General features: G+C 50.9%; 1 pseudogene; it reads right to left on the bottom strand.

The window, feature by feature from the left end:
• LOC102880699 overlaps positions 1 to 14,521 on the bottom strand; it is a 35,230-nt pseudogene extending 20,709 nt beyond the window's left edge.
• Positions 14,522 to 21,466: the final 6,945 nt, after the last annotated feature.

The following is a 21,466-nucleotide window of genomic DNA, read 5'->3' as shown; positions in this document are numbered from 1 at the left end:
GTGTGGGTGTGGAAGCAATCCTTTTCATGCTGGGGAATACATACCTGAGAACTTTCTAAAGAGCTCTGTGTCCATGCTCCATTTTCTGGCCACCTACATGTCACTCCAAGTATTCTGTCTAACACACACACACACACACACACACACACACACACACACACACACACACACACACAGATTCTGCATATACCCAGAGGATCAGGCCACCTCCTGCTTCTCACCATTTCAATCACCTGGTCTGGGAGGCAAATGATCTCGAGCAAGTCCTGGTTCAGCCACCAATGTATGACCTTTCACATCCCCTTTCTAAGACTCAGTGTCCCCAACTGTGTGTTGAAGAGACTGGATGCATCAGCCAGCCACTTTGCACGTCAGACCCTCTGGTCCTCACCTGCCTCCTGCTTCAGTCACCTCTGTACCTCTTCGGGAACCAACTCTGTGTCTTGCCGCATGAGCATACCTGGCCTGAGGGCCGCACAGTAGCAATCCGAAAGGGTGAAGATCAGGAATATGAGGGTAAATTTTCCTCCTTTCTCCCCCAGAGAGTATGTGCAAGTCCTCAGAGCCAGGGCCCAAGGTCTGCCATGAGTCTCACCCCACATCAGTTCTCCATTCCTCCCCGGTCTTTCCCCCAACCATCACTTCATTCTCTGGGGTCATGCTCACTAATAAGGCCTCAGTCTCTGCTTGCGTGAACACAGGTCAAGACAGTGAATGTGAAAACTTCTCAGGCTTCTCCTCTGTGACATAGGAAAGGTGTTCTAAGAAACAATGCCAAGCTCTGGGTCTCGCTCATAGCCTGGTTCGCATCCTTGCCTCCTTTACTCACCGATTCTCTTTGACCCTTCATTCCTTCCTCTGTAAAATTGGGCCGAACCCTTGTGGAACTGCACTGAGAATGAAAGGTGACTGCACTCTGCACTCTGTGCAAGGCTTGGTGTCCAGTAGATGCTCAATAATTAAAAACAAACAAACAAAAACAACCCTAGGCTTGAGCAGAGAGCAGAGAGAGGCAGTGGCTGGGAGCCGAGCCGCTGAGCAGTTTCCAGGTATCCCTCAGGAGGCTCTGCCTTGTTGGCTGGACATCATGGCAGAGGAAGCCACTTCACCCAGAGTCCCACATGCAACCCAGCCTTGTCTCCCTCCTCCACCAGCCTCAAGATCAAGTGTTCGCAGGCTAGACAACGCATACCCTGGGGAGTGAGCCCAGAACCAGGGCCAAGATTCCGGCAGGCACTCAAGATCAACAAGCCTCAGGTTTCCTGGTTGAGGTCATGCACGTACAACATGTTCCCTCTTTCCAGAGGGGGGAGAAGCCCCAGAACCAGCCCTCAGGCTTCTCTGTCACCCTCCTGTCTCAGTTACTTCTCAGCTGCTTCAGTCACCAACCTAAACAAAGGGAATGCGGAGCAGAGGCCATTCTCAATGTAGCAGCTTGATGGGCTCCAGAAACAACTGTCTGCACGCCCAGAGCCTCCGCTGTGCCCCAAGCCAGCTTCTAATCCTGGGGTCACACGGCCCTCGGAGACTTGGCTCTGATGGAACCTACCTCTGATGACATTCCCATTCATCTGTGGCTGCTCTGCAGGTCAAGGAAGGGCTGGGAGCATGAGAACCAGGGACCAGTAGCCTGCTCTACAGGAGGCAGGTGCACACAGCCAGGTTGTCGTGCACCAGCACTGTTCCTGGCCTTCTGGCTAAAGCTGCAGTTTTGCCCAACACAGCCCTCTAGAGCCATTGACTGGGTGGGTCTCTGAGTCACCTACACTTGTGCCCTCCCAACCTCCCTGGCTTTCCCTGCTGACTGGCTTTTCCCTACCGACTTTGAGAACCTCACATCCTGCAGGACTTTGGGGTCGGTGCTGCTGTTTATCGAATCTTCAGTGGTGCCTTCCTCTTGCCATCCCTAGTCTTTCCATAGGAGTGCCAAGGCTCAAGCCCATCCACCCTCCACAAGTTTCCAAGATGATTATTCTAAAACATAACTCGCATCAGGTTGATCCTTTGCTCAAAATCCTTTCATGGCTCCCCAAGTTTTCAGGATAAAGTCCTCCAAGGGCTTTTATCTTCCCAGCAACCCCACGGCTACCTTGCCTTCCTGTGCTCCCTCTGCAGACTTCCTCAAAGGCTGTCTCATACTCTCTTGCCACAGGCCTCTCTGCACATCCTGTTCCTTCTCATGGGAATGCTCATCTCTTCTTCTTTGACAGGTGACTGCTTGCTCATCTTTCAACACTCAAGCTTCATCCTCAGGAGACCTCCTTAGATGCCTCTAGGCTGGGCTGGGTTATCTTCCTCTGGACCCCACAGAACTTGGGCTCCTCCCATCATCTGCTCACTATTCTGATTCCATCTATTAGCTGAGCCCTTTGAAGACTGTCTCAATGTCTCCTTCATCTCCTGTGGGCTCAGTAAAGTCCCACAACACAGCAGACATCAAAAAGTGTTTCTGGGTTGGATGGATGGATGAAGGATGGATACCTATAAGCAGCTAAAATATCCTGAATTTCCTAACATCCACCACAATCAATAAAAACTTTGAAAATAATTAGATTAACCTGAACTGAAAAGTTCCCAACAGAGGGAACATGTTGCCCTAGGGATGCTGACATTATTCCCTTTATTCACACAGTCAGCATTTACTACAAGCCTCCTGAGGGCCCGAAGGAGAGAGGAAGCCCAGTCAGTGGAAGGCCCTGCCTACAAGACATTGATGCAACCACAGAATAGACTAGACACATCTGGGAATAACTCACAAGAGCCCATCAGCTTCAACTGAGCAAGTGTGGTGGGTGCCAAGGGGAGGGAGAGGAGGGGAAGGTTAGAGGAGGACAGAGAGGGTCACTGCAGAGCTGCTCAGTGGTGAGCACTCAAGTCCTGTAAAATTCTGACTCCAAACTCCACATCCCATGAGATGGACAAAAACATGACCCAAAATTTTGTAGCTGATCCTCTGGCCCTGGCTCTGACATTAACCCGAATCTAAACCTTAACCTTATCCAGGAGGCCAAATCTGCCCCTGGCCCAAACCTGGACCCGAACCCTAATGAGGTCAGATCTTGACCCACACGAAAAGCTTGAGAAATCCTTGTGTGACGAGTAACCAAACTGAACTTGGAAACCCTCTGAGACAAATACTGGCAAAGCAGATTCAAAACGCGACTCCAGTGTGGGAAACCCATGTGCAGCCCCTGACCACAGCCCCAGGGCTGTGCCAGAGACTCAGAGGTCTGGGAGATATGCGTCCCTTCAGCACCTTGTGGAAATGGGCTGAAAGTCCCAGGGAACCTGGGGTCAGCTAAGGGGTCTAGGAGCAGTGGAGAGGAACATCTGGACTTCTGTCCTCCGGGCTCCTCCCCTCCCACCCTCCAACCCCTGTAAGCCTCGCTGTCCCTCAGCCACTGATCCTCGACATGCACTTGAGAACCTCCTGCAGGCACCAGGCCCTGAGCCAGGCACTTGGGGATGAAGCGTGCAGATCTTGCTCTCGGGAACCTAGCTCCAGTGGGGAGAGGGGCGGGGCGGGAGGCGCAGTTTATTCCCTCATTCATTCAGCATGTATTGCATATCTGTAGTTCCCAGGCTCACAGGGTAAGTGTCTCACAGTCCAAAGGTTGGGAAATCTGATTTAAGGGACTCTCCAGTTGCAGCTCCACCTCTCAGGGTAGACTCACATGTATAAATCTTCAGGCCGATGCATTCGTTTATAATGAGCAGTCCTGGTACAAGATGTGACAACCACCCCTGGCTTGTGATTGACACCTTCTCCTCCAAAGTAGGCTTTCATCAGAAAACTAGCACCCATTCGTGAGTTGCTCAGAAAGTGTGGACGTGGAACAAAGAGAGCTGGAAAACTGAGCAGTGCTGCCAATGGGTCCAGAATTCTGAAAGTGTTTTGGTGATCAAGCTTCCCTCTTGCAGGCACTGCTGGCCTGGGCACTGCCAGGGCTGGCCTCTGTGACACTCCCTTTCTGAGTGGCTATGACGGAAAAAAATCCTTCTTTAGACGTTGTAGCAGATAAGAATACATCTAACTTCAAATACTTTAAAAGCTTCTTCTTTTACGTTTGTTGACTCAGGATGATAAGATGGCTGCTGCCCCTCCAAGACTCACAGTGGCATTCCAGTCCGAAAGAAAAAGGGAAGAGCAAAAGGGCCAAAAAGATTCCTCCTGGCAAAACTTCGCCCTTCCCTAGAGAATTTTGCTTATATGCTGGTATCCAGAACCCTCTAGCAGCAAGGGAGACCGAACAATTGAGTAATTTTATTTTCTGACCTTTGTAATAGAGGAGGGCAAGGAGAAGTGGTGGTGGATAGAGGCTGGGCAAACAACCAGCAGTGTCTGTCACAGACAAGTTGTGACTTTTGGTCAGGGCTCAGCAGAGCCTGGCTACTCTGGGAGCTGTGTGTCCTCTTCAAAAGACTGTGCTCTCCTCTCTGATCAGCACTGTTGACTTTTATTTCAGTGCTCAGAGGCCAGTCTTTGTTGAGGATAACTCACCAGGGATCCCAGATACTTAAGACCTCTCCTCTGTGCAGGTACCTTGTTCTACAGGTCACAGTCTCCGCCCTCTCGGAGCTGGCTCCAGTGCTGTCAGGAATGAGAGCATCTGGTCAGAAGGCCAGCCTTTGGTATCTCAGCCTACTATGGCCTGGGCACATTCACCCACCCTTCTCCACTCACACAGGCCCACCTCCTCCATGAAGCCGCCCAGGGTTATCCCCTTCCTTCTCCAAACTCCTTCTCATAACCCCTCACAGCTCCACCCCTTTTCAAGACACAGCCCATCCACCCCCACAGCCCTGAGTCTCACTTTCACAGGCCTCCCTAAGTAGACTGTGAGTTATGGGCAGAACTCAATGCCTCGTAGTAGACTCTGTTCCTTCCCCACATGTCACCAGCACTGATCAGCTGGTGTTTCCTTCAATGTCTCCCTTGGCGCAGACCAAGCTGGGCAACGTTGCCCCTGACCAGCTCCCTTGTGCCTGTCCCCATGTAGCTCGTGGCTCCGCCTCAGGGTCATATCAGAAAATCAGCCTCAGTCTTCACACTTTCTCTTCTCCCTCTGGTCCCTGAGAGGCTCCACCTATGACACCACCGGGAATGGCCAGCTGTCCCTCAGCCTGGATGACCACAGCTAGTTCCTGCTGGCAACCCCAAGGAACCAGGAATGTTGTCCAAGGCCAGGCTTAGGCTCACACTCTTCCCTTTCCTTCCCTCCTCCTTTCATCAGTGAAGAAAAACCTGCTTACACGTGTATTAACCCAGAGCACAGCAGGTATGGTGCAGAAGTGTTCAAGGGAGCCACAGTGATATGGTGACGTCACCAGGAGGGAAGAGAGCCACTGCTGGTTGGGGAGCTGGATCTCGGAAAAGCTGGAAGGGATACGTCCCTGTGATCAACGGGGCTTTGTGAAGCCTCCCTCTGGTCCTTCCAATAGGAGTTTGTCACTCTGTCCTTATCACACCCCACGGAAGCTCCTACTGGGCATCGCTGCCCACAGAGTGACATCCCAGGTCCAAGGAGGCAGTTCAGACCCTTGCAGAGAAGCCTCTTTCCCACCTCTGTGCTGGGGCTCCCATTCCCCTCCCCTCTTCCCAAGCAGATATCTGACTCTCTTGATTTGATGGCTTCTAACTCAGATTTTTCAAATTAAAGAAGCAATTCCGAAAATGTTTTCCATAGTGCACTGGTGTCCATGAATTGCCAATGGGGGGTAGGAAGGAGGGAATAAATGTGGGAAATTTTAGATAAAGCAAGGTGAAAGAGTCTCTTCACTACGGGTCTTCTTAGAGCCTTTAATGGACTATAATGTGGAGCGACTCTCTGACAGGAAGATATCACGTGCTGCCTTTCCCAAACTTATTTGGACACTGACTATGAGACACTAAGGGCAAGTATAGACTACGTTTGCAAAACTCATTCGTTCACTCATTCGTCCAACCAACATGCCAGTCCCTGCGCTGGGCATTGGACGAGGCAGTGAACAAGGAAGATGTGACCCCGCCCTCATGGAGCTTCCATTCCAGTGGGGACAGATCTAACTCCTCTTTCTTTCATTTATTTACTCACTTAATACATATAAGTGTCAACCCAGTGCCAGACCCTGGAGACAGCAATGAATCGCCCATGATTGCTGCCCTCAGGAGTATTGCGATCTCAGATCAGGTGTGTTAGCTGATCAAAGATATTGTCTCCCTGGTATCAAGTATAAGAGGCATGGTTTTCACAACAAAAGCTTCAAGCCTTTTTCCCTAAATCAGGCCACCCTCACATCCTTCCTCATCACTCCCATCCTTCACCTACTTCTTGAGCCCCTCCCCCCCATGCTGAAGACATCCCACTAGTCTAGAGACAGCATGGCAGAGCTCGGGTGTTCTGCCTCGGGCCCACCCCAGTGACGAGTGAGTGTGCGCCGGCACCACACTGGGTAGCCGTGGTAGTGTTTCCTGCCGTGGAGCCCCAAGCCTGGCCCTCCTGGGGTTCTGGGAACTCCCTTATTTCACTAACCAGGATTAGATGATTGTCACTAAGAACCTGCTGCAGCCCCTGGGTTGGAAAAAGCATGTAGGACATTTATCAGGAAGCCCTTTGAGGATCCATATGGGGTGAGGGTAGGAAGAAAGCTGGATTGGGAAGTTGGCTTGTGACGGGGGGCCTCAGCCAATCCTGCAGGCAGCTCAGGGGTCTCCTCAGCCAGGGGAATGCCAGGACAGGCTGGCGGGCCACCTCCTAGCAGCCAGGGACTGATCCCCTCAGTCTTGAGGCAGGACCAGGTGGCTCCTGCCAGCATTCCCCACAAACTCTGATGGGGAGAAGCAGGGTAGGGAGAGGGAAGAGTGCCAGCTTTGGAGCTGGCTAGGCCTGAAGCCAGGTCCCAGCTCTCCACTCCGGCAGCTTTACCCTGAGCAAGTTGTTCCCCTCTGGGAACCTCAGTTTCTTCAAACCTGCAGACTTTAGCGAGGATAGTATATCATGATGTTAAGGGGAAGGCTTCCTGGAGGAGGGCATGCCTAGGCTGAGCAGTGAGAGAAATAGGGGGTAGGGGTTGGTCCCACTGGGTCGGAAAAACTGCCTAGGTGGAGGAGGCAACCTGTGGTGGCGGGAGGCCTAAGAATGCTCAGGGGAACACAAGCAGCCAGTGTGGCTGCAGCGGAGGGAAGAGAGAAGTTGGAAGTGAGGCTGCAGAGTGGATAGGGGCTAGACCTCAAAGGGCTGCAGGGTCAGGAAAGGGAAGGCTAGCCTCATTCTACCCCTAGGAAGGGATCTGCGGTATTTCTGAAACCTTGGTTGAAATGATTCCTTTTTGTAGAGCGCTCATGAGTTGGGGCTGCTCTGAGCAGTTTATCTACATTAGCTCCTTAACCTTCACAACATCACTCCCCTTTTACAAATGAGAAAACTGAGCTACAAAGAGGCCCTGTTACCCAAGTTCACACAGCTAGTAAGTGGCACCCAGGCTGTCTAGCTCCAAAGCACACGTTCTTAGCTAACCTCTACATTGCTCATCTCAAAAGCATCTTTGGGTGGCTAGGGCCTGGATGTGAGCAGCCCAAGGCTGTGTCCTTTTGACCACCTTGATTCTGGTTGACCCTTAGGCAGGCACTTCCTCAATGCCAGTCAGGTGAAGATGCCGCTGACCCAGCCCTCTAAATCAAAGCCTTCAAAACTCTAAACCCTCAAAGGCAAAGTGTCTTCCAGGGACAGCGCAGCTGATGCCAAGCCCCGGGGGGTGGGCCATGGGCCAGGGACATGGTTTGGCTCCAGAACATCATAGAGCAATTTACAACACCTTCACAAAACTCTTGGAGCAGCCAAGAGAGGCAGGTGGTGTGCAGGCCTGCAGGAGGATGGCCAGGTGTTGGGTTACCTGGGGGCAGAGGAAAGGCCCCAGCAGGATTGAGGGCTGAAGCCTGAGCCCTCTCACCAACAAGCCCACATTCTCCTTTATGCAATTCATTGCCCAGGTCCCCACACTGCATCTGGGTACACAGTATCTGGCATGGTTTGCCTCAGTGGTCCTGCCTACCAGCTCCTTAAGCACCCCAAGTAGGTGCCCTGGCTGCAGCTCCCACCTCTCCCCTCCTTAGCCTCAGCAATTCTATCTGCAGGAGTCTTCTCCACCCAAAGGGAGCACACCCTCAGGAGGGGAGGCTGACCTATCATGAGCACCCATCAGTTTCACCCGGTGAGCTCGCTGACCAGCTTACCTGCCTCTGAGCAGATGCTGTGGATCTTAACTGTGGATGGCTGAAAGGCCTCACATAAGACACTCAGACTTCCCAGGCATCTGCCACTTGCTAGGTGCTATCTCATGGGTTTACCTGTCTTATGGCTTCCACAAACATCCACTGAACACCTACAAAGTGCCATGTACCCTCGCAAGAGTGTCCAGATGAGTCAGATGCAGGCCCGTTCTCGAAGCACTCACTGGCAAGCAAGGGCCCACTTTACAGCTGGAGGAAGAAAAGCACCTGGGAACCATGGGGCCCTACCCACACAGAGATTTTGCGTGGCTACAAGTGATAGAGCCAGACTTGCAAGGGAGCTTGCTTTGTGCGAAACACCTACCATCCCCACCAACTCCCACTATAACCTGCAAGCATGGACTGCCATTCCCACTCTAAAGAAGCAAAACCGAGGCTCAGAGAGATCAAGCAACTTGCCCAAGCCCACACAATAGCCAGGTGGGATTTGAACCTGGTTCTGAATAACTCCAAGTCCATGTGCTCAGCCCAGGAACAGAGCGACTTGAGTGGGGGACAGCGCCAGTGGCTGGAGCAAGAAAAGAGACAAGGAGGTGGACGCGGAAGGAGCAGGTCCTCTGAGAAGGGTGGTGACTCATCAGGAGACTTTGTTGCGGTTACAAAACAGGCCGGGCACATGCCAGACACTTACTTTTTCCATTCCTTCCCTGCCCTTCCACTCCTTGTTCCTTGGTCTCCCTGAGTACATTCTGTTCTTACTGAACTTCTTAGTGAGCAGGGCGACTTGATTTTCCCATGGACTGAGAGCTCTCGGGCACCTGGGACCATCGGCTCCTAGCCCAGGCCTCTTGCAGGACCCAAGAGAGACAGGCTAAATTGCACAGCAGGGCCCATCAGCCAGCCTGCAAATCTGCAGGGCACCCCAGGGCTTTATGGGTCAAATTCAAGGCCTATTTGATCAGTTGGGGCCGCCTGCTCTGCAGTCTGATGTCCGCTACTCCTCCCAGGCGCTCAGCACAAAAGCACTGCACAGACTTCCATACATACTACCCAGCTCCACATCCCCAGGCCTGCCCATGCTGCTCCCCCAGTTTCCTGGTGTTGATCACGTACTGTGTTATGTCAAAGAATTCCCCTGCTTTGGGGAAATACTAAAATACTTAAAGGTGACAAAGCATCATATCTGCAACTTACTCTGAAACAGTTTTTAAAAATTATTGATAGGTAGATAGATATAGATGGATAAATGAATAGATGATAGATCATAGATAGATAGGTAGATAGATTGATGATAGATGGATAGATAGATGATAGATAGACAATAGATGATAGATAGATAGATAGATAGATAGATAGATAGATAGATAGATAGATAGATATGGGGAAAGAGAGGAGAGAAAAAGCAAATGTAGTAAAATGTTAACATTTTAAGGAATCTGAGTGAAGGATATCAGAAATTGTACTATTTTGCAACTTTTCTTTAAGTTTGAAATTATTTTTTAATGAGAAAATCAGGGAGACTCTTCATGTCTCCCTTCGCACATCATTTTAATGGTATGATTCCCACATTAGATAGTGAGTGCCTGGAGGACAGGAACGGAGTCTAATTCAGATCTGTGATCCAAATCTTGTGTGTGTGTCTCCAGCTCTGGGCTCAGTGCTCTGAAAATATCACAGCAAGATGAGAGACAATGTCCCATCTTCGGGAGCTCACAATCAACTAGGAAAAAGATATGAGAGTATATTGAATCATGAGCCCACGAACAGTGTGAATGCTGCTGGTGCTCTCCCTGGCCAGGGCCACAGACATGAGCCACCTGGCCAACCTGCCCTGCCAACTGAGCCCCTGGCAGCTGACTCCCATGAGCCTGCGGCCAGGATCCCTGAAAGTTCAGTGTCCCTCTGAAGAATTTGAAAGGAAACATGCAGACAGGAAAGGCCAGGCAGCGGAGGGCCAGGGACTGAAAGTGGGAGGGTCCGGGCTGGGCCATCAGGGTCTCTGTAATGTGGAAGAGTCACAGGGGGTCTATGTGACACAGGAGGCTGGCAGGTGAAGAGAGTGAGTGGCGGGGACATGCAGAGAGGCCCAACCTTATCACCCTTTCACACAGTCCCTGCTCTTCATTGAGTACCCACTTGTCTGGGCTTTGATTCAGGTACAGGTGATACAACAATGAGTGAAACAAAGCCCATTTCCCGTGGAGCTGAGCCCTACTGCATGAGACAGTCACCCCCACGCAACCATGAAAGAGAACAGCTGGACTGGACCTTGAAGGAGGAAAGGACCTTGAAGGATGGCGTGGAAGAGGAGTGTGTTCCAGGGAGAAGAAATTGCCCAAAGAAGGCAGTATCTGGGGAAACACTCGGCATGCCCTAGCAGCAGAGAGAAAATGACTCTGATCAAGAGACCCTGGGGAGCAGCTGAAGGTGCCAGTCCAGCCCTGAGAGGCTGAGCAGATGCGGGAATAACAGCCTCCAGCAGAGACACAGCCAGACTCTATTCTCAACTTGCCAAGGAGCTGGTGTTGGGGAACCCACCCCAGCTCCTTTTCGAGGAACCCATGCCCTTGCCTGGAGATAAGTCACACAGACTCCTGCCCTCGGTCTGATTCAACATTCTGTGGCTCCCTATATGGGAATTGCACAGACCCCTACGCTGACAAAATGGGGGGCTTACTTGGAGCAGTGGGTGTAAGTTCTCTATGAGCCCCCTGTCAGGTTAACTGCACTCCCTATTGGGACCAGTGCAGTTTCAAGCAGAGCTCCTGGCGGAGCCTGCTGGGATGGGAGACATACTGAGTCCCTATGTAGAGGGTCAGGCTCCCATCCCTGAGGACACCTGGTACCCAGACGGCCTGTACCATGGAACAGGAAGTAAAATGATGGAGGCTATCGTTGACACGGGCACAAGCACAAGTTGCCGTGTCACCATGCCCTTGGTGTGCTGAGCAGCACCCAGAGGGACGGCGGGTAAAGACTACCCTGGGATTGAAGCCCCGTGCGGCTAAGCCAGCCCAGGAAGTAGATTGTGGGCCCAAGGTAGCACCCTCCGGTCCAGATCCTGTGCTGCAACCCTGTAAGGGTGGAGTGTGGGTCCCGGGTGAAGGATCCCATGTCTGGCTATGATCCAGGCTCGCAGCTAGGAATAGGACTCCGGATCTAGAATGTTACATTACTGAAGTAGGGCACTTGCGCCTAAAATATGTAAAAATACTTCAGCTTATTGTATTATGCATGTGTGGCTGAATGCCACTACTGTACTTTGATATGTGTGGAGCCATGCCGTTCCCTGGAGAGCAGAAGGGAAGCACAAAACGGGGAGCACAAGAAGAGTAGAAGCAGAAGGATGCTCCCCACAATAGAACTGCACTTCCTGCAATAGAACTGCACTCCCCACAAAAAAGTTGGTGCCTGCGTTTCATTCTCATGTCGGCCTCTTATGCATTCTTCCAACTGAGCATCTCAGCAGCAAAACCTTCCCTTCTCTAGCAGCTCAGCACTGACACATTCCATGCTCCCCTGACATTCCAACTCCCATGAAGGATGAGTGGCCTTGGTTAAAGGCTAAAGGCAACCTCAGCCATGTGAGAGTGGACCTCAGCTTCCGCTTCTCTACAATCAGTCATCTGGCCAGAACCATCTTCTTTCCCCAGTCACTCCCCTCAACATGAGATCTCTGGTCTTTCCCAAGATCATAGCCAAGATCAGCTATAGGTAAGGCACTTTGGGGATCTTCATCCAGGAATTAGGGCCCAAAGTTGGGAGGAAAGAAGAGAGTCAGAGCGATCTTATTCCGGTCCTGACCCTCCATGGTTAGTGGCTTGAGCAACCTTAGACCTTATTCGCCTTCTCTGTAAAAGTGGCTTTGAAGAGATCCACTCAGCAGAGTCGCTAGTGAGCATGGACCATAATGACTCCAGGCATCCCAACTGGTGGCAGACAGGGGAGCCTCTAGACATATGACAGTTGTTTCATTTTCAGAGCATTTGTCGCAGCGATTTGAGGTTGTTTGCTTTTTGTCATTACTTCTACTAGCCCAGAAGCCCCTTCAACAGGAGGACGCCTGACTTTCCCAGTCTCCAATGGCAAGCACTGCTCCTGGGACAGTTTAAGTGCCCGGTGTCTGTCGAATGTCTGTACTCACAGGCCAGTGTGTCTGCCACCTTCAGGTCTGCAAGTTGGCCCTTGCATGGGGCAGTTTCCAGAGGAGCCTAACTCTGCCCATCTGACCCTGATCCCACCCAAGGAACCGGTCTGTAACACAGCCTTCCCTTGCCCAGGAGCCTGGCCTTGCCCTGCCCTGGACCCCTGTGGTCAGCTTCACAGGGCCTCAACCCAGGCTCGACCTCTCGTTCACCAGCACACTTGAGTGCATGATCCAGATAGGACACAGTCTCTGGACAAGCAAGCTGCAGGCTTATGGCTAGTCACAGTATAAGGTGGGGGAGGGGGTAGAGAGGACAGACAGACAGAGTGTGAGTATGCCCAGTAGGGTCCCACAGCAGGAGGGTGGGGAGTGAAGTTCTGACACTCTCCTGATGACTCACCTCTTTCTCGTCTTTTCTCATGTGGAAAATGGGTATAATAGCACCCACCTTGTAAAGCCATTGTAAGGGTTTTCAGAGAGCATGGATATAAAGCACCCAGCACAGGGCTTAGCACATAGTGGGCCCTCTAGAAATGGCAGTTCCCTTATTTTCTTTGTAAAAGTTTTATGTGATGGGATGTGGTGGATACTGAGGAGCGCAGAGTCCCCTTCAAGAACAAAGGACTTACTCCCCAGGCTGCTGGGAGATGTGCCACTAGTCAGCCCTCTATGTCCCTACAAAGATTGCCTCCTTCAAGGTCACACCCTTGAAAGGTGGTGGACATCACCATTGACTGGCAGGGATCTAAATATCTCACCCCTTGTGGGCGCAACTCTGAAACGGAGTCCAGCTGCACACTCCCTGTGGGCCTTGGAGACCCCATTGAGACTGCATCAAAGCTCAGCTTCTCCGTCTGCCCTCTCCTGCTTCCTCCCATCTCCTCCCCTCCCCATGTTAACTTCAAGAATATTCTATTAAATGTCCTGCATACTAATCGCTGACCCAGAATCTGCTTTCTGGGGAAGCCAAGCACCCAAAGTCCAATATCTGAATTTATATAAGAAAAAAACAAAACTAAATGGTCTTTGTTGCATTACAAAAGAACACTTTACTCCCCTGAAAAACTAACTCATTGTAGGCTTTCCTTAAATTGTGAGTCCCACAGGTGTATTTCAGCGTTTGATTGACTGGCATTCCATTCGAACTCAGCAACGTGGCTAGTGTTTGAAGTGAGCTGTATCCAGATAGTCTGCAGACGCAGACATTGAACTGCGGAGATTTACAAAAGAACACTTTACTCCCCTGAAAAACTAACTCATTGTAGGCTTTCCTTAAATTGTGAGTCCCACAGGTGTATTTCAGCGTTTGATTGACTGGCATTCCATTCGAACTCAGCAACGTGGCTAGTGTTTGAAGTGAGCTGTATCCAGATAGTCTGCAGACGCAGACATTGAACTGCGGATTCGGGAGGCTCTGGACAACTGCTCAGCTGCCTTCAACTCACTCGGGCTTCTGGGTCTCCAGGGCTCCTTTATGGAGACTCATGAACCATTTTTCTGGTGTGTCCAGGCTTTGGCTGGTGCTAGAGCACCTGGAATGTGGAGTAAGCCAGGTCCAGGCGCTTCAGGGGCTCTCGGCCTAGTAGGAGGACAGGGCAAGGTTGAGCACCATTACTGGGGCAAGCCCTAGGGCCATGGGAACTGAAGAAGGGTTATCTGACCCCATGTGGGTTTGGAGGATATCTGAAGAATGTTAAGCCAGAGAGAAGCATGGTCAGATTTGGATTCAGACACTCTAGGTCCCCACCAAGGGAAGGCAGTCCCTGGGCAAGGAAGCCGCGTGGTTATGCCCTCTCCGTGCAAGCATGATGCCACGTGATTTTCCCATGTCATTGCTTTGAAACCAGGCAACCGCCTTGGGAGGGAGGTGTAATTATTCTATGGACCCAGAAGCCAAGGCCCTGAGAAGTGGCCAGGGGCGGATCTGCCTGAGTCCTTTCATGTGCCAGCTGGCCGGGTGTGGGCTGAAATGCCTCGTGGTGGGCAGCTGAGCACTTGCTCCTGAGGACTGGGCTTCTGACGCAGGTGCCAGCAGGTAGCCAAGGAAGGCGAAGGGCCCCCTCTGCTCTCACCCACTGAGGGGCCTCCTCTTTCTTGGGGTTCTCAGCCAGAGCAGCTTTGATGAGGAAGGACAATGGAGAACCACACTGGCCTTTGACTGGCATGATTACCAGAGAGTGCGGTGGAGAGGAGCTTGCCCCCCACCACCCAGGTGGGCACCTGCAGGGGAGGGTGCTGCACCTCCCGTTCAAGCAGGTGCTAGGAACGTGGACCTGAAACCAAGTGCCTCCAACAGCAGTTTGTGGAGGAAAGGTAGGTACCTAAAGAGAAGACAGCAGAAGGTTCTCCGGATCCACAGGGACAGCCCGCTCCAGCGGGTAGAATTCCAGGGGAGGTCCTTTCTTCTGCAAAATGACGTTTCCTTTACTCTCTTTTTAAAACCAATTTTATTGTGAAATGTTACATGCATATAGAAAAGGGCACAAAATAGACACACAGCTCAATGACTTATCAGAAAGCAAACACTCATTAACTCACCACCTGGGGCAGGAAATGGAGCGCTTAAGGTCTCTCGGAACCACTCCCAACCTTGAATCCTCTCCCAGTGCCCTTCCTTCCCCGCCAGAGTTAACCACTAGCCTGACGCTCATTGCAATCACTTCCTTGCTTTTCTGCGTAACGTTACTAAGCGTCCCTAAACACTACTTTGGTGTGCCTACTTGATCAAGCTACGAAATCTGGCAGCTTGCCTTCCTTCTGGTTTCTTTCATTCACTGCCACGTAGGAGACACATACATTGGTACAGCCACATACTGGTCATTGAGCGTTTTTTACCGACATTCACATCTAGAGCTCTGCTCAAGCCTAGTCTCTGGGGCCCAGTGACTGGCTTCTGGTCCCAGCCCCACTATATCCTCATTGCAGGACCCTATGTGGGTTTCTACTTTCCCATGCCTGTCTGTGAATATTGTGGATCCACTCACGATCTCTCAGGTCTTGGCCTGGCACAGGAGCGTGCCACCCAACTGAAGATTTCCAGAACTGAGTTCGAATCTTGGCTCTACCACTTCCTAACTGCTGCAGTTTTGAACAAGGTATTCCTTTTATCTGAAACTCTGTTTTCTCTTTGTAAAATGGTGATAATAATATTCACCTTGTGGGATGGTTTAAAGACTTTCAAATGCAGGTACATGGCAGACATCATTTCCTATAAGCTATTTACATCCTCGACCTGCCGTTACATATAACATATTATTTATAAAGCAGCCACTATTAAGAGGGGCACATTTTCTCCTTTGTCTTTGAAAGTGTACCTACCGGTAACTACAAAATGCCACTACAGCATCCAGCTCAGAGGATGCTCTCTGCAAAAGTGTTGTCTTCCCCCTGCTCATTTGCTGGGCTGGAAGGAAATGGGAGGAAAAGGCCTGCCACCCTGGGGGAGCCCTGGACCCCAACAGCTGTCCCAGGTCCTGTACCTGCAGTGGCCTCCGGGGCCCTGGGTTTTGTCTTTATCCCTGGATTCCTCTACCCCAGGTTGCAAAGGCGTCCACTGAAAACACGACAAATCCTTTGTGTTCTGCAAGTTCTGCCATTCCAGACCACCCCAGCAGAACCAAGGAGGGCATCTCTCTGCAAGCAGATGCACAGTGTTGGAAAGAAAGGCACGCAGAAAGTGACATCTCTGGACAAGGCTGGCACACCAGAAGTTGTGGGCAACAGCTATCTGGGAGCGTGTGGGACAGGACCCTTGAGTCTCTCTCAGGCTTCCCCAGGTGATCTCCTTTCTCCACCAGGCTGCTCTGCCAAGACCAATGACTCTCCTGATCTGGATGCCAGGCTGCCTGGGGATGGCCATGTTCCCCAAGCCCTGGCCCAGCCCTGTTCCTGAGGCTGTCCTGGCCACAATACCCCTTTGACATCGAAGTGTCCAGAGTCCTGGCCAGGAGGAAATTAATTTTAAAATGCAGAGGACAGTGGCATAAATAAATAAGTAAAATGAAATCGAACGTACTCATTTACACATGAATGCTGCATAATTACATTGTTGAGCCTGTTTGCAATTTCACCCACGGATGAAGATGTTCCACTGATGTAGAGAAATAAAATTCACATGCAGGTCCTCAGGCCCCCAGATGTTCTTCTTGGACCCCAAAAGGGACAGGATGGAGAAAGAGGGCTTGTGTTACTTTCTTTAAACCAGAAACAAGCAACATGGGCCCCAGACAGGGAAAACTAACCTCTATAGCAGCATTTTCTATCCAAATCACTTACTGGTTACCGTGCAGCTAATTGGACCACCGATCTTGAGAGCAGGTGGCGTCCACAATGGAAAAGATGGTGAGAAAAGATGGGAGCCCTGGCTGTGAAGCCAGAAACCCTGCATTCAGGGTGTCCGCCCACACGTTCTGGCGGAGCAAGCATCTTACCACAAGCAAGTCCATGCGTTTTAAGCCTGAGGTTTTTCCTTGGAGAACAAGGGCAATAGCCTCAATTCACAGGGTGTTACAAGGGTTAAATGGTCTGAACCATGCCATACACATTCAGTGAGTGGTGGTGACAAATGTCTGCAGCACAGACTCTCCCAACCCCAATATCCTGTCACCCCTCATAGGAGGTAGGGGCTCAGCTGCCACCGGGCAGAAGGAATCTGGGAGCCTGGCCCCTCGAAGCCAAACAGCCAAAATCCACTTGCGTCAGCTGTCGTCCTCTGGGCTGGTGCACCAGTCACCTAGGGGCATCCCACGATGTACAACTGCCAGATCCACCATCTTTACTCTTCTCCACTTCTTCCTACACCCTGTTTCTAGAATGCAGCCTTCCCTCTGTTCTCTGGGTCCCATGGCAACCCCATGCCAGTGCAGCACCCTCGGGGAGCCCTCCCTCCTAGGAACCACCCACACCCAGGCACGTTTCTGACATTTTTGCTGTGAGAAGGGCCTGAGTTTGAGGGCAAAGCCTTGACTGAGTACATGGACACTGGGGTTCCGCCTTAGCCTGAACAAGACACAAGTCACCAGGGGACCTCTCATGTTGCTTCCTTTCTATGAGCCTCAGTTTCTCCAGCAATAGCAGCAGCAAAAGAATTTAGAGGAGCTCAGAGCTCTTCACTCTCTGCCCCATATAGTCCTGGGCTTCCTCAGAGCCCCTCTTGTAAATCCGTGACTTCCTTGCACCCCATTTGGTCCCTCAGTTTGGCTGTTGGTTTGGAATGCACTGCCATGTGCACTTTAATGAAGTGTTAGGGGAACAAATTTGAAGACTCTTGGCCTGTGCGATGTCTAGAGCCCCTGCAGCATTGACTCTAGGGCTGTGTTACACAGAGTCATTAGGCCCCACAGTGCCATAGCTATGTCACGCAGGAGCAATTTTCTCCCTCTCACGTCTCCTCCATCATCTTCTGTGCCAGGGACATTCGGGATTGAAACAAGCCCAGAGATTCACAGTGAGCCCTGTGTGCCACCGCCCTGCCCTGCCACCCCCAGGCCTGACCTCTGTTTTGTACACAAACACCCATGATGGGGCACTGGAACCCTGTAGGCAGATTTTGTCTTTCCAACAACAATGCTCTTTTTTTCTTAAAGGCAACGCTGCACACTCTTGGGTATGGGAGGCGTTAGAGGAGTCTGGAGAAGGGAGAAGGTGGGAAACTACCATCTCCCTCTCTCAACTCCTGCGTCTCTCCCACAACCTACTCTGGGTGGGGGTCCCGCTGCAGGGCCTCTAAAAATCAACCCACATCAACCTTTTCTTTTTGAGCTTGTGTCTCTATTAAGAGAGATTCGGGTAGTGATTTAGTGCACAGGTTTGAGCTAAAGCTTCTGGGTTCAGAATCTTTCTTGGGCAAGTTAGTGAACCTCTCCTGGCTTCAGTTTCCTCCTTCCTAAAATATGGTTCATGGTGGATCCTGAACATGGCTGTTGGAAGCACTGGTATCTACAGACTCCAAACAGAACCTGTCACAGGCTGACATCTTACGCATTGGCAATTTCTTTTTTTATTCATTCTGGTGGGTTTAAAATTTTTATTTATTAAATGTCATCGTGGCAGTGAATGCTGAACTGTATTTCCCAACCACCCGACCAAGCTGCTGAGTGGGGCCATGTGACCAGCTTCTGTGCCACATAAGAGAAAACTGATGGGTGCCACTTTCAGGTCTGGTCTCTAAAACCTCTCCTTCCATCTTCCAGGTTCTCCCTCGTTGCTTCCTCTGCCTGCAGGAAGGACTCTGAACCCCTAGAAAATGTCAGACACACTCAATGAAGGCAACGTGAGCGCCTGCGTAACCATGTGGAGTGCAGCCCTGGCAGCCAAGCTCAACCGGAGAAACGAAGGGGAAAGAAACCTCTACTGTGGTGAGCCACTGAAGTTTAGGAGTCGTTTTTATAGTACCTAGCATTACTCACCTATATAATGGCCATAATGTGAGACCATTTAAACAAATTCTTCTCAGGGTATTTCCAGCTTAATATTATTTTCTAATAATGATCATCATAGTGGTGTTTTATATTCTCGAGAGTTTTCTTTTTAATGGTATCTTCTGGATACTTTACAAATAGTTTAGTTGATCTATAGACCCATTCTTCAAACTCTTAAGTCATTAGAAAAGACAAAAAAAAAAAAAAAAGGCACGCAAAACACTACTTAGAACACATGGGCCCTCACGACCTCTTTCCTAGAGTCAGATTAGTTTTAGAACACAGAGACCAAGGCTATTGGGGACACTGAGGGCACAGGGAGCAGCGAGCTTCTAAATGGACAATCCAGTCAGGGTCGGAAGGCCCAGGAGTCAGGATGGAGCCCTCAAAGCCCCTGCAGAGCCTTGGGCCACCAGGTGGAAGTTTGGGGCCTCTGCCCCCTCGATTATGACATGGCTGGGATGCTCTTACAGCCCAAAGAAAAGTGCAAAATTTGCCCAGAAGCTCCTCGCCAGCAGGCCAACGGCAGTGGTTTGCCAGAGTGAGAGTTGCATACCAGGGTATGCCTGGCCCAAAGGCTCCAAAAACAGATTTCCAGACATCCTGACTCAAACGTCCTTCAATATCTATCAGTTTATGAGACCACAGACATGACTTGACTCAGCAAAAGGTGGCATCTCTGAGGCCTGCCCAGGGCTATGCAGAAGACACTCTGGGCAAGGGGTAGTGCTGAGATGAACTCTGGAGATCAGGAGTGCTTGGGAGCCCAGAGGAACAGCTACACATACACGGACCAGAGAACAGGCTTCCTTTACTGGGCACACAATCCAGAGGGCAGCAGAGGGACATTTGCAGTTGTGGGGAAGATGCCTATTCGGTGACCATGGGGGTCTGGGGTCCCCTGGATGGAGCTGGGCTCCAAACTGAAGACTTTGAAGCTAGCCCCCTAGCTGCACCTCCTACCCCTGTTACCACCTTCGCTGTTCCAGAGAGGCAAGTGACAGGTGGAGGTTCTGGTGCTATGCTGGGAGGGAGGAGGTGGGCCTGGCTGGCGCCTTTGCGCAGCCCAAGGGCACAGTGGAGACATGGCTGAGATGGGGAGGCGATGACCACAGTATATAGCCTGTTCCAAAGGCACCCCACCCCAGGGGTATAAAGAATTTGGAGGAGGGCCACCTAGACCATCCCGATTCTCCTTCCCACTTCCAAGTAACACCTTACCTGGGATGCATTTGCTCCCTACTGCTGGCCCTACCATCTCCTCCACAGAGCCTTGGGGCACAGTCCTTGGAAAATATGCAGGCCTTGGAGCTGACAGAGCCAGATCAGAAGCACGGCTCTGCCCCATGACCAGCTGTGTGTCCTGGAGTAGGCTACCCAGCCTCTCTGAGTATCGGTCTCCTCATGGGCAATGTGGAAACTTCAACACTTCCTTCAAAAGGCGCTCTGAGGACTGGATGAGACAATGAAAATGTCAGGAAGGAAAAACTTTCCCTCTGCCCTTATGTTCACTAGCTAGGGGCCAGAGACTTAAACTGACAGAAGACAGATTAGCAAGAGAAGAGACAGATTTTTATTCACCTACATACGCAGGAGTTCACAGAAAAATATGACTCAAGGAGGCAGTTAGAATTTGGGACTTAAAATATATACCATCTTAATAGGGGAAGTAGAGGGGGAGAAAGGCACTTATGGGAAAACAAAGGATTTTTAGGAAAGATAAATGGGCCCCTAGGAGAAGAGATGAGAAAGACGATAGTTTTGTGACAATGTCTGTTAGGTGATTTCTTATCCTGATGTCGCTGTCTCGATGGCTCCTCTCTGGCTAGAGTCAATCTTTTCTGGTTTCAAAACTCCAGGGAGAGAATTTATGACAGCTGAATTCTTTTGGGTGGCTCCGCTTTTAGGCAGACAAAGAGCGTTCAAAACAAACAACAAAAAAAGCAAAATACTTTTTGTAGTGGTATATTCTGGATCCCTTCTGTAAGACCCTTGGCACATGGTAGGTATCTGTCAGGTTGGGGAGTGGGGAGCCCGTCTCAAGCCCTCCCCATGCTGATCCATCCAATGTCCTTTTGCCTCATGCTTGGTACTTTTCCCAAATCCCTACTCTCCTATCTGAATTTGTTTGTCCCCTGCCCCTACTACCATAGCCCTGTTCATGGTGTTGAAAGCTTACAAACTCGTCTAAAGTCCTGTTAAGGCATACCAGCTTCTTCCTGGCCCAGTACAGTCACTTTCACAAGGGCCTTTGGGTCCCAGTCTCTCACTTGCCAATCATCATATTGCTGTCACTTATTCATTCAACAAACACTCCTGGAGAGGCTTCTTCCTGCCAGGCCCTCAACTGAAATTCAGAGTGGCATAATCGAGCAGACCAATCTCCATTTTCTAGGAGCTCTGACCAGTTCAAGAGCCAGACAGACAAACTGATAGTTCAGCCTATGCACAGGAGCCAGGGAAGCTCAGCAGAAGAGTGGGACTGGCAGGCTCTGTGACTTGTTGGAGGTAAGAAAGAGATGGGTCCACAAAGGGACTGGAGGGAATGGGGAAGGAAGGAGAGGAGGGAGGGCAGTAGGGAGGAAGGAAGTTGGCTGGTTTCTCTCCATCTCCTTTTTCCACTCTGGACATGTTTGGGGCCTGGCCCCTTCTCCCACTCCATGTCAGCCTCTCAGATTATCAGATATTCCA

Source organism: Pteropus alecto, unplaced genomic scaffold, assembly GCF_000325575.1.
Source record: "Pteropus alecto unplaced genomic scaffold, ASM32557v1 scaffold3, whole genome shotgun sequence".
In the NCBI taxonomy this organism is placed as follows: domain Eukaryota; kingdom Metazoa; phylum Chordata; class Mammalia; order Chiroptera; family Pteropodidae; genus Pteropus; species Pteropus alecto.
The sequence above is the reverse complement of the archived record's forward strand: the minus strand, read 5'-3'. Positions and strand labels throughout refer to the sequence as shown.